Source organism: Pipra filicauda, unplaced genomic scaffold (assembly GCF_003945595.2).
Source record: "Pipra filicauda isolate LSUMZ 115617 unplaced genomic scaffold, ASM394559v2 scaffold27_size4233163_pilon, whole genome shotgun sequence".
Classification (NCBI taxonomy): Eukaryota; Metazoa; Chordata; class Aves; order Passeriformes; family Pipridae; genus Pipra; species Pipra filicauda.
In genome coordinates this window covers 1,528,542-1,555,542 of record NW_024104398.1, presented here as the reverse complement: position 1 = coordinate 1,555,542, position 27,001 = coordinate 1,528,542, and the positions used below count along the sequence as shown (strand labels likewise).

The 27,001-nt window shown below is 40.8% G+C and overlaps 1 protein-coding gene across 3 annotated transcripts in view; it reads left to right on the top strand.

Moving 5' to 3' along the window:
* The first annotated feature begins 12,891 nt into the window (after positions 1-12,891).
* Positions 12,892-27,001, top strand: part of BTBD7 (BTB domain containing 7) — a 53,241-nt gene continuing 39,131 nt past the window's right edge. For 2 of the 3 annotated variants that reach the window (XM_027746096.2, XM_027746094.2), the window contains exon 1: positions 12,892-12,977. The gene's annotated coding sequence lies outside the window, so the exon portion shown is untranslated. Of the gene's footprint in view, positions 12,978-13,582; positions 13,739-27,001 lie in introns of those variants that run through there. The other variant, XM_027746095.2, reaches the window with a different exon arrangement.

Sequence of the window (27,001 nt, the reverse complement as noted above, 5' to 3'; positions counted from 1 at the left end):
TGAGTGCAGTTTCTCCTGAATTACAACAGTATATCAGAGAGAAGAACCAAATGCTGGAATCAGATGCTGCATGTTTATAATCCAGAATACGTGTTGCTCAAGAGCATTGCCCAAGCAGGCTTAATAACACTGAAGTCATCATTGCATTTTGAATAAACAAACCATTTACAAGCTAGTTATAGACTGTGTTTTGCCTTGAGCATTTACTCAGTAATTGAAGGCAGGTACTTCTTTAACATTATCCTTCTTTTAAGAAAAGCTGCTGATCAATTCTTGTGTCCTTAAACACAGACATAACAAATTTCTTGTCCATAATTCTACTACTGTTTTTTCTCTCAAGGAAAAAAAATATTAATACTGTCCTTCCTCTCAGCTCCAGTCTCCAATGAATTCACCTCCCACACTGGAAAGGAAGGCATGTACATTAGATTCCTGCAAGTATTGTTTCAACATTTAATAAGCCTGCTCTGGAATAGTGTGTATAAAAAAGGAGAAAGTATGTTCCTGAATTTGTCAGTGTATTGCCCTAGGAATAATAAATATAATATCACTGACACAACAAAACAATCGATCTAATGGCAAAGACATATAAATACTGAGGAATACAAGCAAAGAGGAAAGGAGAGAGCAGTAAGGAAGGTTGTGAGAGACCTTGATATCAGAGCCTGCTTCTTCAGTTCCTATTCTCAAATCCATTTAATTTTAGAAATATCAATAATGGCAAATGGAGAAGTCATTCTCTATTGGTGTCACTCAAGAGATGGTTGTTAGAGGTTCCATTTAGGCCCTCAGGTACTACAGAAATTGGGAAGCTGCTCTTGCAATGATTCTGAGCCTGACTGCCAGTTTGTGTAAGAGTTTAGGATGAGTCCACATCCAGTTGGCAGAAACTCATTCTCAATCCCAAATTTTATTTATGACATATAAAGGCTAAAGAGCAATCAGGCTCAGCCCTCTCGCTGCGAGACTGTACAAGGGGAGAAAGAAGTAAATCGTTTAGTTTATCATCATGTGGGTAAAAAAACCCACCCTTTTGATTTACTGCCTGAACAGAGCACAGAGATGTAATGGAAAGAACTTCCTAGGTGGATAAGTTAAGCACAATCAAATGCTCATGTGCTTTGGACAAGAGCACAGTTCTGCAAAAGGACGACATGTTCCTAGGTTTTCAATAACTGCACTAACAAGGAAGGCTCCACAATATGGAATTGACTTTACAGAGTCCTGATTCTCTCCTTAAGTCTGGGTAAGTAGTACCAATGACACCAAAGGACCCAGAGCAGGTGTGGTATCCTATTGCATAAGCATTATTAAAAAGGGCACGAGGTGACATTTTGTCATTTACTTCAAGCTCAGTTAGATCAACAACAGCAAAAATAAATGAGTTGAGGAAAAAAAAGTCCTATAACATAGGAATACATCAATCTATGTTGGAATCAAGCATATTCAAAAGCACAAATTAAACAACATTAAATCTTCTATTCCTGTTTTAATATACAGCAAGCATTTAATTTAATTTCTTCTGGCTTTTAATCATGTCTTTATTTGTTCTTAAATTGTAAGGCAATTTTTTGTGCATGCTGTTTTGCTTTTTGTGTAATTTAAACTTCTGACACCCCTCGGTCTCCAAGACCCATTTCACACTGTAGATGGCACTAAATCATTGCGCAACACCAGGCAGGCTCAGTTACCTATAGCTGCTTGGGTGTGCAGTGACTCTGCCCTGGTCTTGTTCTCCTGAAGGATAAGGTTTCTATCCACCTAAGTAAGTAGCATGAAAAGCAACTTAAAACGTGGTTGAAACCTGGAACAAAGGATATTCCCTGCTATGCCTTTGGCTGGTTTATACAGTATACAACATTTTTGTTCTGTAAGCTCAAACAACAGTCAAACTGGAGTAAGAGCTGGAATAGAAGGGTTACTTCATATGACTCTAGGCTAGGATTCCTCCTGCAGTTCCGGCTCAGCTAAATGCCAGCAAAGCCCCAGTCCAAAGCCTGAGCCTCTGAACAGTGCAGTGCTGTCAGGCTGACTGCTCTTGGGTGTGCTGGGGGGGTGGCAGACAGACTGACCCGCCAGAGACTGAATGGAGAGTTCCGGGCAGGGAAGGGGCAGTAGCAGAGGATGCTGCTTTCTGTTTCTGGCCACATCTGATCCAGAACAAAGCAATTGTTTTGAGAAAGGCTGAGCATTTTGCAAATTCTTTTAACAGATATTTCTCTATGCGGGTAAGGACCCAAACTGGCTGCTGCCTTTATTTACAATCACAAAAATAATCAATATATTGCTAACACTGATAGAAGCAATGAAATGCTGAATTCCTCTGAAAACTATTCTACTTCCATAAAGGGCCCTTATGATAATTTGGGGATTCATCCTACATTCACCAGTCAGGGATAGTGTTTCTATCAATTTTAGTGGGACAATATCAGATTTTTGCCCTTTTCCTTGAGACACTAAAATTTTAATACTTTAACAGTATTTAACAGTGGCTTTTTCCTTCTGTTTAAATGAAGATGAGACTCCTTATTTTTTTCTGTAGGGAGCAGTAAGAGAGCTAAATGCTATTTATATTTTCCCCTTGGAATCTGATGAATAAGCAAATCATAGTCTGGAGTCTCAGCTGGTATTAGCTGGCACTGTACAACTGAAGACAGTGGCAACGTGCCAACCCAGACAGAGGGAGGAGACAATCCATGGATTTTGGACAGGACACAAAACTAATCCCAATGGCCGATTGTGATCAGCTGGAGGCTTGCAAAAGCAAGCTGGTCAATACCCCCATTCATCCAATTTGGATAAATGAACCGTGCCTACTTTTAAAATCACCACAGGTATTGTTTCTTTTTTCATCGGGTCTCAAGAAACATAACCTTTTGGGTTTTTGTTCTGTTGTGGGCAGGCATCATGAAGTAATTTCCACGTTCAACTATGGAGGATGCTGTAATCCTGGGTGCTATCAGAGCCAGCTCATTTGTTTCAGTGGTTGGTCTTTCACACCTTTTTTTTTTCTGCCTGCAACGCTCATTTTATCTCCAAAGTTTGTTCACAAAGAATTACAGACTGAAAGTGAATACTGATTGCAGGAATCTAAGGGCATGTCTCTGGCATGCAGCAAGAAATGCTCAACATCATGATAAATTTCTGTACTACTCTTGGAGTCAGGTTAATATCCCCAAGCAGTGATGTGTGGACATGACAGCTCGGCTGCATGAGCTCCACGACTTGCTGCTCTAAGACTTGCTCACAATGCCTAATCCTCGGTTGGTCTCTCCAGAGCACAGGTTTAATTCAGCAGGGTATGGACTGTTAATAGATGTTATGCCACAAGGCTACATGTTATCCATATAGCAACATGCAAACTACTGCATGAGCTACGTTATAGTCTAAATAGGTCAAATAAAACAACTCTTTAGAAAGTGAAGTACAGAGAGAATCAGACACCAAGGGGGAAAATTATCAGAATCTGTCATGCATTCATTTTTGTTCTGCAATATCACAAAAGGAACTGGTGGAGTCACTGTCCCAGCAAAGCCTCAGAAGCCTGTCTTTATCCTGAGATACCACTTTCATAGGCAGCTTCTGCTTTGACATCACCAGACAGCTGCAAAGGTGTATAGAAGCAAAACTGGTCTTACCAAGGTAACACCTTCTGGCACATTAGGCTCCTTTATTTTGAAAGGGCAGAGCTTAAGCCAAAAATAAATGTACATTTGGTGGGAAAAGCGAAGAGTAACAAGGTGAATGCCATATGCAGCACAGCAAACAGTAGCAGCATATCATTGCTCATAAGATTCATAGTAAAAATTAATTTTAAGGAGGGATTTGGAAAAAAATCTTTTGCACAGATCTCCTCCCATGTACATGGGATGGCCTGAGGCAGAGGATGAAAGTGCTTGGGAGAAAACAAAGATCAGTGTGCAATGAATGTTAACTTCAAAGACAAAAAGAGAGGCACAGTCAAAAGCTTGAAACATAAGCAAAACCAGACTTTCAGCACATTATTAATTTAAACCACTGTGATATGCTATCGATTTCAGTTTACTGCATTCAGGGTTGACTTTATCTGTTAGGATCTGCACCTAGACTCTGCATCCAAAAACCCTTGAATTGTCAGTCAACACAGAGCTACATCTGATACAGCTTAAACCTACTTCTATTTAAAAGGGACTTCCAAGGCAACCATCTCATTCAGGTAATTGCTGTAACTCCTCCTGTTAGCTCAAATGCTTTACATGGGATATATGTGTACTATGCATTCTATATATATGGCAGCCTGGTACAGCAAATTTTTATCCTCATTTGTGGTGTCTTAGGGATACAGTCCCTCATCTCCAACAGTTAACCCATGAAAATAATAGGACCCCACTACAGCATATAAAACTTCATACATGACCTCCTCAGATCCTACCTTCACATTTAAAAGACTCATCAGAATCTGAGTGTCAATATTTGTGTGATTTTCCATGTACTTCTCCTCTTTTTTCTCTCCTAACAGGAAACTGCTACCACTCTTAATGTAATCTCAGATCTTGCAATAGTAGTCATAGGTTTTCATTAACTGTGACTTCTTAACTAAAATCTGTTAATAACATCTCATTTATCTCTGAAATGCTTTGTGGCTTGGTGTGGAATTGCAGATTCCCCTGGCACCATCAGCACCACTACTGTCAGGAAGCAAAACAGGTCAGTCCCAGCTGTGGTACAGCCAACACTGGTCTCTCATGCAGCTCTCAGTCTAAAAAGGCAAAAAGTCCTCAGTCAATGCATCATAGCTTCTTCCTTTCCAGGACTTGGGTCTTCATGTATAGTCTGAGAATACCTCAGGACAGGAGCTGCTAATTAACTTACTTTGTTTCTCAAACCCTCTTTTAAGGTCAGGATGCAGAAAAGGAAACTGGCAAGCTGAAGTAGTCTATAGAAGCATCAGCAGCTGGGGGTGAATAAGCTGCTCTTCCAAGAAGGCATCTTTTTTTGAAGTCAAAGAGCCAGGGTCCAGGCAGCAAGCAGGGATTTAGCACTGAGGATGAAAGAAGGAAAGCCACATTCTCCAAAAGACCTGAGACACACGACCTCCATGGAGGAGACAAAAAGCAGCATCAACCTCTCCTGAACTGGGCAGACCCTCACAATACTCTGTACTGCTGTTCCAAGAAGCATGTTTTCAAACTCCTGGAAAGAGATGAGGAAATCCCACCAGTTATTTCCTCATGCTTTTCATCCATGTGAGTGCCAAGGATACTGCCAGAAGAGAGCCTGAAGGGACCAGTAATAACTGAAGGTGCAAAGAGATTGGGAGATACACCCAAAAGCATCATCTGTGAGGTTCTGTAGAGCACATGCTAGTGGTAAAACCTGTGCTGCAATTTGTGCTTCCAGTTTGGGACCTGGACATCAAGAAAGATGTGAATTAATTGCACAGACAACAAAGAAGTGTGAGGAGAATGACCAAGAACCACAAAATATCCCCAGAGAAAAGCTGAAGAAGTTTGAATTGTTTAGTCTAAATAGAGAAGTAGGGGAGAAGGTGACTCTCTTCCAGACTTGTCCAATAACTATGTAGTTGCAAAGGCTAAGAGAATAATCTGTTTCCTGTGTCTGCTGTTGACAGAACAAAAAGTAGTGAACTTAAATTTCAGTAAGGAATATTTAGATTTGACACAAGGTAATTTTTGCTGATTGAGAGCAATCCATTACAGCATTCAGCTCTCTTTAGGGAGGTTAGATCTTCATCGTGTTGACTACTTCTTTCAAGTAGTCTGACCACTGACTACTCTGCCTGTTGCTTTCACTTGGCACTTAAAAAACGTTCAGCATCTGAAGATTTCTAACAATATTTTCATTGCTCTTTCACTGACAATGACTGATTGCTTCAACTTGTTTCCAGCCCTACCTCTTTCAGAAACCATACTCACTCAGTCTTGTCCAGACACTACTCAGCTTGATAAGAGCTTCATCATCCAAGTTTCTTTCTTAAGACAGTAGAAGAAGTAGCAGTAATAACATTACAAGATTTGTCCACTGTTGATCGAGCAACATCTCAGGAGGATTACCATTCAGCAATCTGAATACAAAGAACCAGAGAAGTGTTCAGAGGCCCAAGTCTGCCAGAGTTCAAGTAGCATTTGGACAATGCTCAGGCACATGGTGTGATTCTCAGGGCTGTTCTGTACAGGGCCAGGAGTTGGGCTTCAATAATCTGTGTGGGCCCCTTCCAGCTCAGCATATTTCACGAAGAATTTCTTCACAGAGAGGATTGTTAAGCATTGGAACGTGCTGCTCAGGGAGGTGGGGGGGGTCACCATCCCTGGAGGTGTTCGAGAAGTGGCACTTAGTGTGATGGTCTAGTTGACAGGGTTTGGTCAAGGTGATTGGTCAAGGGTTCGACTCTATGATCTTAGACATCTTTTTCAACCTAAATTATTCTGTGTGCAAATTTCTTCACTGAAGTGGTCATGAAGCACCGGAACAGGGTGCTCAGGGCAGTGGTGGAGTCACCATCCCTAGAGGGATTTAAAAGATGTGTAGATGTGGTGCTTAGGAACATGGTTTAGTGATGGACTTGGCAGTGCTGGGTTAACGGTTGGACTCGATGATCTTAAAGGTCTTTTCCTTATAGTTCTATGATTCTATGAACAGGCTTTATACACACATCAGTTCTTGTACCTCCCACTGATCATCAACTATCGTCTTTCTAGCATGAACTTCCCAATGAGTTAGTTAGTTTATCCACACATTAAGTACACAGACAAATTCCAGTCAGTGCTGTGAATTTGGCTGATGCTATGTAATCAAAACCTATTTAGGTTCCAATGGATAACTGTTTTTAACATCAGTAACTGCACTTTACAACACCCAGATCCAACTGGGTCATATCAGGGTCTAACCAGATAGATAATTTATAGGATGGACCTATTCTGGGTATAGATCAGGAATGTACATTTTTTTAAAAAGTGTCCATCTGTTGACCTTTGCTCAGCATGCTGTAGAACTTGGAAGGCACAGGTGGCACAAGACAAGATGTTTCAGGCAGAGAAAGGACTGTCTCATAGCTAAGTGCTCTCCTGGGAATCCAAACTTGCCTCTGCCAAAGATTAACAATGTAATAATCAGTCATTACTTAAACTTTTTCTAAGTTGTGGTTAGCAGTTTGTTCTTCCTGTTCTGAGTGCTTGACTTGAAATCCTGGTGCCAAGTTTGCAAGAGGGCAGACTCACAGCTGCAACTGGACTGAACAGGACACATGTGCTGAGCATGGCACGTGCTGCAGTACTGGGAAGTGCCCATAAGGGCCCAGGTACCTTAACTGAGCTCCACAACAAGCAGATTCTCCATCTTAATAATTCTGTGTCTCACATTGTAATCTACAGGGTGAATATAACAACTGTTTTTTGAGAATTCATTGGTGTTTATGAAGCACTCAGATGCACAGAAAGGGCTGTAGGAAGTTATCAACTCTGCATTTAAAGTAGGTTGAAGTGTGCAGCAAAGTAGGCATAGTGCCATACTGAGCTGTGAGGGGAGATCAGTGTATTGAGTAACCACTCATTCCACAAACTTCTTATATTGTGCACATTGCACACAGAAACAGCAGGAGAAAAAAGGATCATTTTATAAAGTACTGAGTGATAGGAAAAGACCAGCAGTGCAGGTTTACACAGCCAAGGCAAGCAATTGCCATCATCATCAGCAGTTTGTTTTTGGCATCTTTCTCTGCACTGACAAATTACAAAGAGCATTTACCAAGGAATGCAGCCACAGGGTGAGTGATTATATCCTCACCAAAAGCATCAGTGGCACTGTAGCAACAGTAACAACAAACAACCCCTTTACGTACACATAACAACCCCCTTTTAAGGACCCAACTAAAGGTTAATCCAAATGAAATTTGATTTACAATCAAGTAACATTCCTTTTAGGATATGCCTTGGTGATCAGAGTGAGAGATTTTCCCTGTGCATGTGCAAAAGTTAGCTACATAAAGGTCATGCAGGCAAACTAATTAATTTTGTGCCTCCCGGAGTAGGTTTGTCTAAATGTAATGGCCGTGGACTGCCCATCACTGTCAGCCCACGGACTTCACAGGCCAGTAGTTTTGTAAGGTATAACCTCCTGGCATAGATCACCACCCACATTGTCTTCATTTCTTGAGGTGCCGGACTGTTCCACAGACAGACCCCTATCTGTCTCCAGGCCTCCCCATCTTAACATGGGAGTCTAGTGTCACTTCTCTTCCTTGTGCTTCTTCAAAGGCCCCTGATGTACATGTATCTTCTGCTACCTGCTTGGGGCAGGGCCTCTTTAACATCTCCTTCAAAATAATAGTTTGCACTTTGTGTCTGCTGGATGCAACTATTTCACCTCATCTAATTCACCAGGCTCCCCAGAAACACACGGTGGCTGCGTGCCCTTCCCCTTTCCCCAGCACTTGCTTGGTAGGCAATTTGTAGGTACCCCAGAGCAGCCTCCTTCTCTCTTGCCAGCAGCAAACAAAATCCTTTGCCCTCATCTCCCTTCTTCCTCAGCTCTCTTACCAGAACACAGGCTCTCTTCATCTCTGTGTGAAGATCTGGTGATTGAAGGAACAAGGAAAACCAGAGCAGAAAGAGCATTGCTGCCATTGCTGTGCTTCCACAGCACCCATTTCACACAAGGAAGCACATCTCTCACTCTGCTATCACTGATTATAGAAAGCCAGTTATTGTGGCTTGCATATCAACTTCAGTCTATTCTTTGAGGGTCTCTCAGCTGATGTATAATGAGCAATGTTTTTATGAGTATGGCAAATAACCTTCTTCTACAAAATTTTAAAGTAGGTTTAGAAACTGATAAAAGCTCAGATAATAAGAAAGACAACAAAACCCAAGTAACATTAGAGAGCTAGTAATAGTCCAGGTCTATATATTTGCAGAATCTCATCAATATCATTGACAAAAATGAATCCTGTTTAGCATAAGAAGCATCAGTCTTAAATCTATTTTTCAGCCCTTGAGGATTCAGTTATTGTGGATCAGTTACCAATAAAGAAATTGTACTCTAAAGTATTCTAAGCTCTTCTTTAGCCATGATTTACGGCTTTTAGTTCCATGAAATTGAACTGAAACACACACACTCAAAAAAAAAAAAATTAACAGGGTAAATTAGACTTTAAGGATTTGATCCATAACATCAGAAAGTTGCACTTCAAAAGGTCATGAATAAAAAAGTGTTGTTACAGCAAAACAGAATCACATTCTCCAATTAATGCAGCTGACATTATTTCTGTAGTAGGCACCTTCTGCAACATGTGATGTGACCCCAACTCTCACCAAAAATTACACACATCTGGTTTTCTCACTGGTTTGCAGGAGGTACCTTGCATGATCACACCTTCCAGTTAATTGGTAAATTCTCTAGACCACGTATTGTAATCTGAGTTTGGCAAACCATCCATCACAGCAGACCCTGGATTTGATTAGACCCTGCACACAATACAGCAATACAAATACATAATTAATAATAACAAACAGTACACATTTGGACTGAAAATCAAAAGAAACATCCAAAAGTCTAGGAAATGAATCATGGACACAAAATGAAGCAATGGAAGTGAAATGGTGAGGGTTTTTTTCCAAGTGTATTTTCTTTTCAATAAACTCTGATATATATCATCAAAAGGGCATTTCAAAGCTTGAGCTTCCTAGTGCAAATGAAGGGTAAATGAACTGCAATAGACATTTGAGTTGGTTTGATTCTTAATAAGTGGTGGCACATAATCAATTTTCCTACTAACACTCGAATTTGGAGATAAAATGCAACGTGTACGTACAGTGATTACCATTGGTAAGTATTTTACGGAAGCTCCTGCAAAAACATGAATAAGTATTACACCATTGCTTATGAGCAGAGCTACTGCACAGTGTTGTGTGGCTCAGACAGTATCTCATTCTGCACATTGTTTGATCTAAAGAGGAGAGGATATTTTACAATATTTAGGGCATATATAAGATTTTGTTCATTAGGACATCAAGAGATTATTTTAAATTGATCAGACCAAACATATCTCAATCCTGATAAAATTGGAACATCAATTTATTTCTGAGAGCCTGGTTGAGGATTATAATTAAGCGATCAGGGAAGAGATGTGTGTGCACGTGCTCTGGGGGTGTTTGTCAGACAGTCTGAATTTCCTATCCTCTCATCTCAGAAAACATATTACCTGCATGTAAATGCAATTAGCTTCCAATTCCCACTCCTCTGCAGCGAGGTTTGTAACTCAGTGTTTTATAACCTGTCTTCTGCACCAAGGTCCCAGGTGGCAGAAGGAGCTAGCCAGCTTACTTCTGGTGTGCTTCCAAGCTGTCTAGCCCATGAGACCACACAATCCTCGAAGACAGTGACAATGTGCTGCACTCAAGGGGTGACCTCTATGCTTTAAAAAATCTAAAGCGAAAGAAAGCTCGTGGTAGCCTTCCTCGCTTCCAACCTGCCAGATGTCTCCCCAAGTTGTTACCCAACACACTGTTTGCCTCTGAGTCATAAGAAAGAAGGTTTATTTTAGCTACTAAAAGGATGACTATTGCACAGCAAGATCTTGGCACTTCAATCTAACCATCCATTTTGACTACATTCCAGTTAATCGCATTAGAATATTAAAAAAGACCACTAACGAACCAAACATTCAGCCTGCAAGACTTCTTTTCCTTTTCTTGTCATTTTCACTACCTGATTATGAGCCAGGTTTGTTGGAGAATTGAATGGGTATTTTTACCTACTTACAGAACTTTGGGAACAAATTCATAACTGGTTCCTGCCACCTGAAAACCAAGCTGGTGTACTACTCCCCCTTAGTCTAAAAGCTCTATGACCTGAATCTTACTTATTTAACTTTAACTGGTTCTTATTCCTATGCTGCTCTCAGCGAGCCATTGCTAAAATTGTAATAATGATATTATAAATCATGAATATTATAGAGAGGCTGGGGCTGTCACGCACTGTTCATATTTAAGAACCTCATCTGCAACCACTTCACCTAACAGATACATTTAAATTAACAATTCCATGCTTTAAAACTACTGCAGTTTAGTTTTCTATAGGTTTGTGTCTACTGGTTGCTTGACTTTGGTGGCTCAGACAAATGAAGCCTTTCCTGTAGTTGCAGTGTCTATAAGGACCCAAATGAGATACAGATCCATGAGTAAAAAATATTTTAGCACAGAGGTCATAGACCTAAAGCCTTATATGCTCAGGCAGGCAATATAAACGTATTTACCCGAATTCTACATAAAACTAGAGTAAAATAAAACTAAGCTGAACACTGTGTATGTAGTATTCCATATAATGGTTCCTAAGAGCAAGGAATGGAAAGCTGGTTAGGGCAGGAGCAAGAAGAGAGACATAAATAGAAGATGGAAAGGCTGTAGTAAGCAATAGCTCAGAGGCTGAGCTCTGTCTGCCAGTCAGTTTTATGATCTCTCTTGACAACAGCAACAAAAGCTTGCAAAGACATCACATTTACAGGACATAGTCCCCCTTGAACAGATACAAGCATAACCCCGACAGTGTGAAACTACAATTATAAAAATTCCTTGATCTTACTCTGGTACTATGAAGATATGGAAGTCAATGGTTGTGATTCTCTTGTATACTACAATACTGGAGACCATATAAATAACTAAGATAGTTAAAACCCCAAGGGGTACATGATACTGTCCATGAGCCCAACTGTGTTTCTCCTCCATTTTTTTGGCTGCAATCAGTAGGAAAAGAGTCTACAGCATGGGGAAATATATTAGAGGTTGTTTATTCCCTAGCTTCTTGGTAAGCTGCTCAGCACTATGGGATGCTATGCCAAGTGGTAGTTAGGGAGGTCTGCTGCATTCAGGCGAGTTAATTACAGAGATGGAGGACAGCACGATGCCAAGTGGGAGGAAGGCTTCCCTCCAGAAATGGACTGTCAGCAGAATCAGGAGGAGATGTAATCAGTCATAGCTTGCCTTTACCAACCAAGAATGAACACAGATGTGGCTTTCAGTTTGCTGAATATTTTCTACCATGTGACTTCATCAGATTTTTGGCCTCTGCATGAAACTCTTTTCTCAGACCTTCTCATATATAGACATGGGGTGCTTAGTTCTTTTAGAGGGCTCAAGTAGTTCGGTTTACCTAAGTGGTTTTATTGTTCTAATAGAATGTTGACTACTTTGGATTTTTGGTCACTCTCTGATTCAGAAAACAGTGATCTTACAGATATGGTGGCTAATCCTGACAGTATCCACACACACCTTTCTTTGAAAAAATGTAGCAGTAGTGGTACCAGCAACGGTGGGAACAGCCAGAGACATTTTTACTGCTGGCACATACCTTCATCTAGGTGTGTTTCAGATGCTGAGAGAGGTTATCAGAAGTGGGGAAGGTGGTGGGAGTTTATTTCCAGGTAAGTATGAACAATAAAACTGAAATCTGTGTCCTGCCTGTAATGAGCTCACAGCAGCGTGGCAAAGCAAGCAGACAGACATATGCTTACTGTAAGCAGCTTAAGTCTCAAGGACAAAGAACATGTGCTGACACACAACTTACATTGCAGACACCTCTGCATCTGGGCATGGTAACGAGCTTGCGGGATGTGTCACACAGGGCAAGCAACGCACGCGGTGTGGGAAGGGGTGTCGCGGCAAGGGCTCACACACTGAGATCAGCTCTCTCTCACGATCCCAGACGGGCCGTGCCGGGGGAACACCGGAGGGGCAGCGGGGGGTCACCGTGGTGGCACCGCGGTACCGCGGCAGGATCGGGCCCGCCGGGCCCCTCCGCCCCCGGCCCCGCCCCCTCCCCGCGGACCACGTGTCCCGCGCGCCGCAGCCGCGCAGGCGCCGTGTGCGCTCCCGCTGCCCGGCCGAGCCCGGGGCTCGGGATCAAAATGGCGGCGGCCGGAGCGGGGCCGGGAGGGAGCGGGTGTCGCTGAGCGGGAGGATGGCAGCGGCGAGCGGCTGCCGGGGGTGAGACACCGCGGGGAGCTGGGCAGGGAAGGGGGTGCGGACTCGGTGTCACGGCGGCGGAGGGGAAGGGGCGAGACCGTCGACGCCCCCGCGGCGGGGCTCGGAGCGCGCCCCGCCGGGCCGGCTGCGAGCAGCTCGTCCCACCGCGCCGCTCCCAGCCCGCAGCTCCGCGGGGCCGCTCGCCGGGGGAGCATCCCCGCTCCCCGTGCCGCTCCCGGCCCGCAGGGTCCGCGGTCCGAAGCGCCGGCAGCGGCCTCGGCTGTGCCCGTTCGCGCTGTCGGGTCCTGCCTCGCCCCTCCGGCCCGGCGCCGCTCCCTGCGGAGCCCGCGAGCGGTGCTTGGAACCGTCTCCCGCAGGAGCCGGTGCGGGCTTGTGTTCCCGCAGCTGCGGGGCTCTGGCTGTGTCCGGGCGGTGCGGGAGCGGCCGCGCTTGCCCGCTGTGGCCGCGGGGCTGCCGCCGGGGCCGCTCAGCCCGGCCCGTGACAGCTCCCGTGCCTTGCGACTGCTGCTGCCTTGGGATACCTGGGGCTTTGTCCTGCTCCTCTCCGCACAGGTGTTACCGCGGTGCTTCTGGAGGAACTCGGAGGGAGAGCTTTGTACGTGATGTGCTCGCTCGCGCCTCTGGAATATTCCCGCTGCCAGTGGGATAAGTGCTTTCCTGTCGGTTCGTGTTTCTACTTGCTCTCCCCCGCCATCCCATTTGAGGCCGTTGGGTGAAAGATGACACACATGTCGAGTGCTAACATAAAATACGATAGTGAGGTAATCAGATACATGTTGATACAATGGTACTTCATTTGTGTGAGAATTTAGTTTAGGCAATGTAGCAGTGCTCGAGGCTTTGCTCCAAAGCAGTGTAACATAATACATAGTGTTTGACAGATATACCGCTGGGATGTGATCACCTCAGGTTTTACCACATGCTCCACGCTCCATTTAGAAATGGAGAAAATAAAACTAGAAACTCAGATACAAAATTTGTAATGCACATAACTATTTTTGAGAACTGAGAAACTTGAGGAGTTAAAGCTTTACCTTCCTTGTCTGAAAGATGTTAGAGAGTAGGGTGAGTCTTCTAAGGTTCTTTATTGTTTCAAATGTTTCATCTTACTTCTGTATTAGTATCCCTCTTAGAGAGAAGCAGGGAGGCGAATTCCTTCTTAGATCCTTCTCTTTTGCTTAAGAAATCAATGAAAACATTTCTTCCTCTTCCCCTTGTTGACTAAGAGCCTGCTGTCATCTTAAAAAAATTAAATCTATAGAAAGTATTTACGAGGATGTGGAAGAGGAGTCTTGTAGTAACATACAGGTTCTGTGGACCATGGTGTTTACAAGGCAAGGTCTGAGTGCTCATTTTGTAGAATATCTAGATGAAGATAATGTATTGAGAAGGTATGGCTTATGATGTTTTCTCCCTTCTTGGAATAATTTACTTCTAACTAGTCCTAGTCAATGGACCAAAGCATAATTGAGCCATTTAAGAACTTGCTACTTTGCTGCAGCAAATAATGTTCTGCAAACATTACTCTCTGTTCGTGCTTATATGTAAACGTGATGAATGTCTTAGTTAATCAAGCTTCTATCTTAAGTTATAACACGAAGCTGCAGATTGCTCACTTTTTTTTTTTAATTCAGATCTGAAGGTAGACTTGCATAGTTGGGCTGCATACAGGTAATCTTGGCAATAACATTCAGTGGTTTGTGTCAAATGTGCAGCCAGTGTTTGTTTTTGTTCATCGGAGATGAAAACAGCTATTGAACCCTTTGTATTTCAGCTCAGCTGCACTAAGCATTGTTTTACTTGCTTTCAAACTTTAGCCAATGTATAAATGGGTTTGACATTCTAATCTGGTTTGTATGCTTAAGCATAGAAGGAGCACAGACACAAGTCATCTTGGTTCATTTACTGTGACATTGCTGTAATTGTTGCAGTTTTAAATCCTTGCCTCTTACTTTAGTAAGTGGATTTTCTTCATATGTCCAGATTCCCTTGCTGAGTCATAGATACAGTGGTGCTGTAATGCTTATAGCTGGCATGGACTGATTTGCAAGGAGTCATACATGAAAGAATAGAATTATTTTTGTAAGCTCTCCTGGGAGACTTGCATGCACTTGTCATAGTGGTTTTTAATTTTTTTCCCCCTCTTGGTTTTCAAACTTGTCTGAGAAGCTCAAAACTTTGTGTTGTGAAGGTATGTTGCTCCTGATTAAATTAGAGTAGAATGTTCTGTCTTTGCAGCCAGCTCTTTGAATTTAATTCAGTGGGACTGCCAGAGCTTGATGAATTAACAACAAAATATCAAGCCTTCATTTTGGAAGCAGCCTTTCAAGTTGCTGTATACAGGATGTCAGGTTTACAGCTGTCACTGATGACAGTTAACCTCGAGGCTTGTAGGAGATGAATTCTAGGCTGGGACAGTGTCTTCCTCCACCCTGTTTTGCAGGCTGCATTGGTGTTGTGGTGTCTTGGGGTCCTGCATGCAGCCAAAGGAGGAGGTGGGGCGCTAGCCCTGCCCCTCCTGCCACCCTGATGTTCTTTTGTCTTGATAGGTCAGACCACATGCAAGAAAAGGGTGGTATATTGTGATGTCTTGGGTGCACAGTGATGAGCGAGATAGTTGTGGCTGGCTATCTTTTAGAGATAAAAAAGTAAGATGAATCCAAACAGCCTATTGATATTTCACATGGAATATATGTAGTTCACATTAATCAATCAAAAGATCTGTAGGTAAATTGTGAGATTGCACTTAAGAAGAAATAACTGTGTTCTTAGTAATATTGATGAGAATCTGCTCTTACAGAAAATCTTGAGCTGTGAGTTTAACTGTAAATTTTCTCTTTGTTTGTTTGTTTTTTCTTAACAGTTTACATGGCTTTTGATTTCTGTTATCAGATCAGTGTCTTTTCCAGACACTAGTCTGGAAACCTGGTGCAGAAACTTTATTGTACATGCAGTGAGGACAGGGAATCCTAGTTCAGATGGGAGTGTTAGATGAGCTTCCAGTGAGTCATCTAGTTATTGCTTTGTTTCATTTCCCAGGCTCTTTGAAGAATAATTCTTGTCAATGTGCCTTTAAATCTTTGAACAAAAGCTATTGCAGATTTTTAGAATGCTCTTTCATATGTTGGCTTACCAATATACCTGAACTATAAGAAGAAGGGACTGTAGATGCCATGTTTGATGTAGTCTTGCATTTGGTACCTATCCAGTTGTCATGCTTAACTCCCAAGAAGGATGCCAACTGTAGTGATGCTAGGAGATCTGAAATCCTTGCATGTTTTATGTAAAAACAGTGATAATTGTGAGACTAGAAATGGGCAGGAAGGAAAATGGATAGGAAGGAGCTGAATATTGCTGATGGTGTACGCAACATTTATTGCATACCTTGATATCTGAAGTTCTGTTAAGTTTTAGCAATTTGCTTTCATATTCTCTGACAGTGGTGTTTTAGTTTCCAGTGTTCAAGCAAAGAGACCAGATCATGCCAGAGGTTCTCCTGAAACTAAAGGGAACCTGAAGTCCCCTTTTTTTCCTCTGTCCTTGAGACTATGGTAGATACTTTCTGGCTTTATAAGGATACCTGTGAGGTTCTTGATAAATCCTTAATGGTACAAGTGTCTTAAAATCTTGCACTCCTCAGCTGTTTTTTTCCTGCTTCTTCTCAGTTCCCTCAGTTGTACTAGTAGAGTTGTTTACGTGTTGCCTGCGTTTCAGCTGGGGGAGTTAATTTTCTTCCTAGCAGCTGGTACAGTACTGTTCTTTGGATTTAGTATGAGAATAATGTGGATAGCATGCTGAAGGTTTAGTTGTTGCTGAGCAGCGCTTACCTAAGTCAAGGACTTTCCAGTTTCCCGTGCTCTGCCAGTGAGGAGCTGCACAAGAGGCTTGGAGGGAGCACAGCCAGGACAGCTGATCTGAACTGGCCAAAGGGATATTCCGCACCACAGACTGTCACATCTACAATATAAACTGGGGGCAGTTGGCCAGGAGGGGCCAGTCACTGCATGGCGTGTTCAGCCCATTGGAAATTTTCTATAATCAGTGGGTTTAAAACAGTTATTTAAATGCTTGAGTGTTAAAACATGCAAGAAAAAAATTAACAGAAAAACAAAATCAGTTGAAACTGATTAAGTAAAGTGCGGAGGTGTAGTGTTTGAGGGCAACATCTTCCAAAATCAGTTTCTATGTTTCAGAATTATCCTGCTTTGTTTTTCAAATGTGATGTTCTAATGGAAGCTGTTACCTGTAGAAATGACTGATCATTTTGTAAACCCTATTTGATCTTTGTCCTCAAATTTTATCTGAACTCAGTGGTCATACTGTACATCGTGTATGGCACTCAAACATCCTTGTATGTTCAGTTCTTCCTGTATTAGAAAGACTGGATTTTTGTGTTCATCTTTGCTTTTCTTACCTATCATATCCTGTTTCCAATCCACTATAGTAAATTGTAATGGGTAGAATTTAATTTTTTAAAATCTCTTTTAAATAATGTCTTTTGAGTGCTGCTTTTACTGTGATTCCCCGTATTGTTAAAGAACCTTTTTATTTCTACTCTGTCCAGTTTGATACAGGATTATTTCAGAATGGTAACTTGCAGTTTTTAAGATGAATCTCTTTTTCCTGACATCCTCCATCAGTTCAGATCTTCAGTGTTATGTAGTGGGAAGTGCTTTAGAGAGATGAAGCTAGTTAATGGTATGCAAGATTCCTCTAATTTGGAAACCTTGTCCAAAATCTGCTAAAAGTCAGTTTCAGGATAACTGTCAGGGCATTTTACACTTCTGCTGATGGTAATGATGGCTAAACTCAAAGTTGAAACAGCAATGTAATAAATGATTGCTGCTTGGTCTTTTAGTTGGGCTTGTTGTTTTGTGACCAGTACTTGCAGAAGCTCTGTATGATCAGTAGAGCTGCAAAATGTATCTCTGTGTGCTCTCATGTGTGTTTTAGACTAGTTTGGGTCATAGAAGGTTGTTCTTATAGTCCATCACTGAGATTTTAATGAAGATTTGGGGTACAAAGAGCAAGGATACCAGTGTCTTGTGAAGGCATCCAACATTATTAAAATTATGCCTATTTATATACAAAATGAAGTATTTTTGATTGACCAGGTAGATCATGTTGCATTAGTGAGAAACTGAACTGCTGCCTTGCCTATAATCTACCACCCCAGATCTCTGTACTGCAGTGAAGTATATAAAACACTTCTGTAATGGGGAGGTTATTCTAATTGCCTTAGAAATAATCAGTATGAGTGACAAAAGTTCCTTTTCATACTTTTCTGCTGACCCCTATATTGGAAGTGCTGCTTGAGAGCTGACTAAAAAGCATTCTAATGTAACAATACAATCAGAATGCAATAAGACAGTATTTTGTGGACTGGTGCTCCCTTATTCTTTGATCTCTTTTGATCTTGTTTTAGCTTTGTTCTCATGATGACTCTTGATGTAAAGGTGGGGGGAAGTTGTTCTTTGGCTCTTGGAACTGAGGAATTTGGTTTGCTGTGGATTTAGTAGTTTTTCACTTTTTGAAAATGTCTTATTTGAAGCCTTCCTGCTGCTGTGAGAGTTATAGTGCCCATCCACATAAGTTCTGTAGTGTTTATAAGATGAGGTTGTGCTGAAGTACTTTTTACATGTGGGAGCATTTAGAGGTTTTCTCTCATGTACCCAGATGCCTGTTTATTAAAATACATGGAAGGTTAACAATTTCTGAAGCTGCTTGTGATACTTAACTGAATGACCAGAAGATTTCATCTTGAAGGAAGGAATGTAGGCGTATACACTGTGTAATTTTGTATTACCCCTTTAAAAAAACCTCAATGAATCACAGACTAACCAAGCATGGGAATAAAGGCTGATGTCCTGTACCTTGGCTCATGCTGTACTGGGCATCTCAGTTTCAGATATCTCGAGAGATGAAATGAAATACATACAAAATGTCTAGAATGCAGAAAGAGAAGGTAATGTTAATAGGGTCATGGATTTCTTTAAAGTCATTCTAGTTGTGACTGCAGCTCTCTGAAATACGTGAAATTGCTTATGCTGACATTTTATGTTGAAAATACCTTTGTCAGTCTGTAATGAGGTACTTCTAAGAAGTTTTTGAAATTGGTTGTTTATTATACTTCAGAGACTAGCAAGGTAGAAGAATGCTAAGTTGACAAAACGCACACTGGAGATGGGAAGTTTTGTGTTATTCAGTGCAGTGATGGCCTTGGTAATGAACGAGGGATAATCTAAGCTGTGTCAACACTTTTCGGTTCCTGAGAGGCAACAGATGTTACTGGCGAGCTGGATGTAAGCACCATAACTTGTACAGAGGAATGTATGTAATAGTAATGAGGAGCTGCTGCTCAGTACATCTGAGTCCCCTCACCCTCCCAATGTATCAAGTGTCTCCATCTCCTCTGCAGTTTATTTTCATGAGTGATTTGGGGTATTAGCTTATCTAAATTTTGGATAAAAATGTGTTTTTTACTGCCTCAAATTGTCAAATCCCAGCTTGGCTGACTTTTTTGGTTGGCGTTTTTTGGTGTTTTGTTTTAATAGCCAAAGATAATATTTAAGAGAATAATTTGGTGGGGTTTTCCTTAATAAAAAGATACATTATTTGGGTCAGAAGGTACCTCCCTGCTTCTTATTTGATCATTAAAATCTCTGTATGGTTTAGTCCTTCTTTAAGCATTCCTGGAAAATGTGCATTTGGGCTTGAAATGCCGAAATACCCTTCTGACATAGTAAGGTTGTCATACAGTGTAAGATTATGCCTTGTCTAATAGTATTTTGCAGTTCTAGACACAAACCTGAAGACTTGGTAACCGCTGGTAAAGTGACTCGTGTTTTTCTGCACTGAATTCAAGCTGCTTGTCTTTAATTGCATTTAACCACAATCTTTAATGCTAAAACCTGGACAATTACTATTTGAAGTTGGTTTTCAAGCTTAAATTACAAGGCTACTGAAAATGCTGTTAATCTGAGGTACAATCTTAAAATAAACTTTACGAAATATCTGTTCATACTACTCGGGGCGTTTCCACTTTAAGTAAAATAAAATTTGTCTTGTCTTGCTCTAAGTTTCTCAAGACATTTGAGTTTTTCTGATGAGAATATCTCAAGTAATTTTATACTGCATAATTTCTCAGTTAATTATTGGCTCAAAATTTAGGTATTTCCTAATCTAGGTATTTCCCCAGCTCCATCTTGGGCATCTACTTTCCTTTCTCCTTTGTCCCTTCTCCCCTCATTCTGTTTTTAGCTACCAACTTATTTTTGCTGGAGAATTGAATTGGAAAGTAATTTTGTTACTGGGTTTCAGCTGCATCAAAACTCAATTGTATTAGGGCACTAGCAATCTTCAACAATAATCAGGGTGCTTTTATTTAAACATCTTTTGAATCTGGAGTTTCATCCTTGTTTTAAATTTGGAAGGAAATGGAATTTGCCCTTTTTTCTCACATGTACAAGATTAACTTGTTTCCTTGTTAAAATGAACATTTTATTTCTGTTAATTTAAAAACTGATCTGAAACGGATCCAGCTAAAAACTGTTCATGTTCATTGAATATGAATGGAGAGTTGAGTGGGAACAATCATCTAGGTAGAGAGGTAAGTAAGTTTACCACCCAAAAAAAGAAAAAACCCAAACCACGAGGTTTTGGGTTTTTCTATATATTGATGGACTTCTCAAATAATGGAAGACTCAAAGGAAGCTTTGGAAGTACAGTGCAGGCTAGCAAAGTATTCCCTTTCTGCATTTTGCCATTGCTCTGTATGTGAAGGAATAGTAATATCAAGGACAGTTGTGGATAAGAGAGAAAGAGAAACAAAATTTTGTCTAAAATTACATTAGAAACAATGAGTTTATTCCCTTAATGGAGCATCTCCTCTAAGTAGTGCAATCCAACAGACTTTTGCTTTCCTTCTAAAACTTTTGTTTGATTTTTTTTGAAAAATCTATTTTTTTTAATGCTCTGGGGCAGCTGAAAAGCTTCAGATCTTGTAGAGGGAGAAGGAAGAGTTAAGGCATATCAAGAGTCTGCTCAAAGGGCAGATTTGCTTAGCAAATAGTTAAACAAAAAAACACCCATTAAGCTCTCCTAACTGCAGGCTTTAAAAGTCTGGGTACATGAGGTATGTGTAGATATTGCTGAGTTAATTAAATTAAATGTGTACGTGATTGGTGCCTCTTGTTTTCAGAAACATGCTATGTCAACATGTGTGATGCTCTTTTGACTGTTCTGTAAAACTTGCATGTTAATGTTACAGGACAAAAAAATGCTTTGGAAATGCAGAGAGCTTGTTGCAGGAAATCTGGAAGACATAACTTCCTTTTCTTGCCAAGGGGAAAATGTAAACAAAGCTCCAACTTAATTGTAGACTAAGTCTGGTTTTCTGACTAAGCCTTTCCTTCCTTAATTGATTACTTTTATCATTGAGAAAGTGTATTTTCTGTTTCATTTGAAATACATTTCTGTTGTTTTGGGCAGGACACACCTCAAAGTTTGTGAGCATTTAGTTCTCATTAAACTTGCGTGGAATCTAAATGTAGGTATTAATAAATTAACCACTGAAGCTGAAGTTAGTGGTATAACTTTGAGAGTTCTGATAGTTTATGTCAGTATCAGATGTGTACTTTAGGGGAAGCATTGCAATACTGGTGTGTTTTGCTGCTGTACATGCTCTCATGTGCATGTACTGAAGTATCAATCTTCAAAATGTCTGAAATCCTTGAACTGTATGACATAGAAAGATTTCTTGGCATTAGATGTTATGATGTAAATGTTAGCTGGTGAAATCAGTGTGGCTCTTAAAATTTTCTGCTAAAGGTAATGAATTGAAATTGATCTTATAGAAGAGTCCAACCAAAGCAGAAATCTTTCAAATGTGGAAGCTTTTAAATAACTGTTAAAATCTTAGTATATAATTGATGTATATGAACGGGTATAAGATGCTAGTTGTGGGAGTTTTTTTTTAAAGTATCTAAATGGATTTGACCAGAAATTTCAGACCTGCTCAGGGAGGTAGCAGTCCATAACCAGTTTACAAGCTCTTGAATAAGTCAGTTGTTGTATAAATACCGTGAGCAATGAATTTTACAATTTGATCTTTGTATTGCTGCCTGCATCAGTGAGCAGAATAGACTCGGGAGTGATGGTGGCTGTTAGGAGACAAGGGGAAAAGGTGAGTGTTAGCGCTGAAACTGGAGCCTCAGAAACAGTGCCTGCAAAGGAGGACTGTACCAATGTGCCTGGGACCAGACCAGAGTAACTTGTTGAGACTGAGCCTGCTCAGAGAGAATGAAAAGGATGGCTACGAGGGTATAATTTTGTGGAGTTGAGACATTTCAATAGGAATAGTCTGCTCTCTTCATATTGACAGCTGTAGGTTCCTGTTCTGGTTATTGGCCTGTCAGAGCAACCTGCAAGAACTCCTTTTCCCTGTCTGTCACCTGTCACGCCTTCCAGCAGTGGGGTGATCGATCAGCCATTGGAAATGACTTGTTCTGTGATCATACAGTCTCTGTATGTAGTGTAAGGGGGAGCAAGAAAACCTCTTGGCTGGATGGAGCAGCAGAGTGAGGGCAAAGTACAGTTCCCTGTTAGTTTGACTTCAGTGGTAATGTCAGATCACCCTGATACCTGTGAAGAGCTGACAGGGAGTGTCTTGCATGCACAGTTAGCTTCTCCCCATCAGAGGAGGAATTCACTAGATTAAGGGGAATATGAAAATGCATATAGGCCTGGCTTTCTATTTTTTCCCTTTGTGACTAATACCTAAATGTATATATTCTGGCACTGCAAATTGAAAATCTTCCAAGCCTTCAAAAAAGCACCAACCCTTATGGAGCTCTTTAGTAGTGATGGCTACTATCTGAAGGGTTGTTAACCAAGACCTAGTTGAAGGGAGGAACAAACTGCAGAAATACAGAGCAAAATAAGTACAGGGCAAAGAAGAAACAGCAGTCAGCTAGCTAGCTACAGTGAGCACTGCCATGGTGATTCCCTGTGGTAGTTACTGCTGTGTCAATGGCCTTTTTCTGCTAAGACTGCCCTTGCCTTTTTCCTACTGTTAATTTTTTAAGAGCTATGTAGGAGAAACAGCATATTGCAAGAGTGGTCTTACAGCTGCCCACTTACGTTAAGATGTTTACATTGAAAGTGGCTGAATGAAGATAGACGCAACATTGTATTTCAGGGAAGTGGCTGTTGCAGCCACACCAAAGGATCAGCTGAAAACAAAAGATAGTCCAGTCAGGACTTAGGTGGTTTCCCAAACATCTCCTACAATGAAAGGGGACAGTAGGAATGAGTACATGGGACTGGGAATGTTTTCATTTTTTGAAGACTGTGCCGACTGAGTATTAGTCAAACTTCATGTTGCATTTGATTGTGGGGAGCAAGTAACCTTTTCTTATTGCTCTTCCTCCTTTGGTGACATCCTTTGCGTTCCTTGGATCATTTTGTAAAGTGGTGCAGGGAGCTAACAACACTAGAGAGAAATAAGTTCCGCAGAAGAGGATACCCTTGTTTAGTTGCTGACACGGTGGAGGAGCTTTGGGAAGATGGTACTAGCTGTAGTGAGCACTGCTGCTGAAGAAATGTGTGTGCAACCACAGTGGTGATGAACCAACTTGGTTTTGTGTCCACCAAATAAAGCATTTTGAATCCAGATTGGAATTGTGTTTTGATTGGATCCAAGACTTGTTGTGGCTTGTGACTTATTGTCGAAACTGTTGGAATTGTAGCTGTAATGAGTCAGTTTTATGTCTGTGACTTAATGTTTTCTTGAATGAGGAAAGTCAGTGTTTCTTTAGTAGAATTCCTGTGTCTCATGAAATAACTGTACTAGATTGTCTTTTGAATTCTTTACCATGCCTTTCTGTGTTCCACCTTCCAGTTTTTCTGTTGTAAATAGATGAACCCATTAGTGTTAAATGTGTAAGAGATGATGCTGGCAACCGATACTTCAGACTTTTGTTATATTAAAGAGGAAAGGCTGAAAGGGGGGAATGTGGTGTTGTTGTGTTGACAAAAGGATCCATGGAGAGGATGGTGCACAGAACAAAAAGAATGGTGGCGTATTAAGGCATGGAGTGTAAAGAAAATTGTTTTGAATATATGGCGATATTGGTAATAGCTTTTTTTAACCACAGGCAGAGGTTTTCAGTGGAAGTAGATGAGATGTGTATTGTTCCAATGTGTATTGTCACTAAGCATCTCAGAAGCTTGTGTGTAAAGGAAGAGGGTTGTATAGAAACACCGTAGTAATGAGGAATGATGTTCCAAGCAAAAGAAATACCACAAAATGTTGTTACTGATGCAGTGGCTGGCTGGCTGGAGGAAGAGTTGATTGTGGCCAAATTAAGACAGAGGTAATTTTTAAACTGATATATTAACAGGGGTCACCCATCTGGGAAGGCCAATCAGTATATGAGTCCAAGACTTTTTAGTCTGCTTTAATGTTGGGATGTTGGAGCTATTGTTGTGAAAACCTCAAGCAGTGTCATCACCGGAGATGACTAAGGCTGTGGAAGCTAATAAGGGTACTAAAGCTGAGTGATCAAAAGGATGCTTTTTTTGAAGATGAATTGAAAACAATAAGCCATAAGATGCAGTGGGTGCTGCTTGCTTACTTGTGTAGGTACAGAGTACAGCGTCTCGGATTGTCTCGTTAGTAACTAAATGTACTCTCAGAGGAAACATGTTCTGAGAGGAAGTGTGGTGACTGTAACTGCACAGTGAATTTACAAGCACTGTTGTGTACAGGAAGCTCCCGCGTCCTCATTCAGAGTAAACGGCTTTCTGTGAAATAATTGAGCCTGGAGAAAAGGGAAAATGTCTGTGGTACAAGGAAACTGTAGGGTATATGGATCTTCCGTATGGTTGGGGTTTGAGCCAAGATTTCCCCATCTTAGTAGACTTGTTAATTGAAAACAGCATGTCACGTTGTGGTTGGGTCACAGCTTGAGCAAGAGGAGGAATTACTGTTCTGAATGAGACAGGGATTTTTTGGGGGTACTCAGACTAAATAGAATAAAAACCCATGAGTTGGGAAGACTGCAGAGAGGAAAGACTGCCTGCTCTGCTCCATAAGAAGCACAAATCCCATTGACAGATAAGGGGTATTTCAATAGGAAACCCATGAAATAATCTGTGTAAAGATGGGAGAGCTTCATGTAGAAAGTTCTTACTTTTATTTCACTTCTGCCTTTTCCCTGGGGGAAAAGGAGCAGGTGACTCAGGATACTGCTGCAATAAAGGACAGGCAGTGTCTGGAGGCACACTGTGGAGGGCAGTGGTCTTACCAGATTGGTATTTGACCAAAGTATCTGAAGCTGAATTTAGCTGAAATTTTCCTGAGTTAGGTCAATGCCTGACAAGGTGGTCGAGTGTTGGCCTGAACTTTCATAGAAAGAAAAAAAGCAGACTATTTTAAAAAAAGGTCTGATCCTTTTTTTGGGGTACTTCTCATGTAATTTGGAGGTTCCTTTTTCTGTCTTAATCAGCTGGTGTGTTCACATAAATAAACCAAAGAGTATTTGCTGTTCTTAAAAAAAAAAGGCATATGGGTGATTTTCGCTCAGAAGAGGACTTTTGAAACATATTTATACTCCTCAAAATGTATCAGTGTGTCAGACTCTGTTGCAATTATTCTAGATTGGCTAAAATTAATTATCTTAATTTCTCTGTAAAAGGATATGTTCATACCTAATTACTCTGTTCAGTGATATTGATAAAAATTTGGTGGATAGAATTTCTCTGATTTTCTTACAAAGTAGATTTAATGACATTTTGTGTTGAAATCAGATAATGTTCCTTTCAAGTTAACAAATCGAAAGTCATTGATGAATACATGCTGTCATTTTACTTCAAGAGAATCCTAGAGGGCAATGAATGAGTTCTTGCTGATGTGGCTGAAAGAAGTGTTTTGAATTCATCTTCAGGAATGTTAGTGAAGTCTTTCATGTGAATGTTATCAATTAGAATAGACTTCTGGTAAATTAATGTGTTTTGCAACCAGCTGGAAGGATCACTGATGTAGAGAGATCAAAATTTAAAATTTGTTTGCCAGTATGTGAAAACATTTAAGTTGCTGGGGAGGAACTGTATATTCTGTGCAGGATTGTATGGCTATCAGTTAGTCTGTGTGTGCTTTGTGTGTTTGGATTTTTTTAGGTGCTGAAACTTTTTTGTATTTAGAAGAATATAAATATGTTGATGTCCCATGACTCCACATGTTAGTGATTTGACCTGTCGCTCCTTGTTGATGACATTGTTTAATTACTTCTGGGCTGTGACATGTTCAGTCACACTCTGAATTGCTTTGCTGATTATCAGAAATCCTACTTTGAACACTATTTGCAAAGACAGCATTGAAAAGAGGGTATTTTCCATGTTTTTTCACCTGATGTAACGCTTGTCGATGTTTTTACTTTCTGAAATGTACTTACCTTAAAGACTGCACACATTTTCATGCTACTCGAGTGTAATTCTTTTAATTTTCACTATGATTCCTCAGAAACTATGTTGAAAATCAGTACAGGTTGTTTGTTTTAGGTTTTCCCTCCTAAAACTCAGTCCCATGATTCTCACTAGAAATAACAAGCCAGGACTACTGTGGTGGTTTTGCCACCTTCATTTTGAAAGAACTTCTTAATGGAGAAGCATAGTACTTCGTGAAAGAGAAAGTAAACTTCATGCTTAACTTTAAGAAAGGGTTCTTTGTGATAGCTGGAACACATGATTGTCAGCAAAGCACTCAGCAACACAGTCACTTTCATAATCTAGCTATATCTGCTTTTTCTTGCCCTCTTGAGCCTGTAACTGCTGATATGGCTTAAGTTCTGGTATTTTGGTTATTAGATTTTCTTTCTTTCCATTGCAGTAAATCATGAAATAATACAGATTCATTTGCCCACATCATGAAGAATGTTATCCATTCCTTATTTTGTGCAGAACTAATCCAAACCAGAACCTTTCAGCTCTTATCAGTTGCATCTTACTATTGTATCATCCAGTTA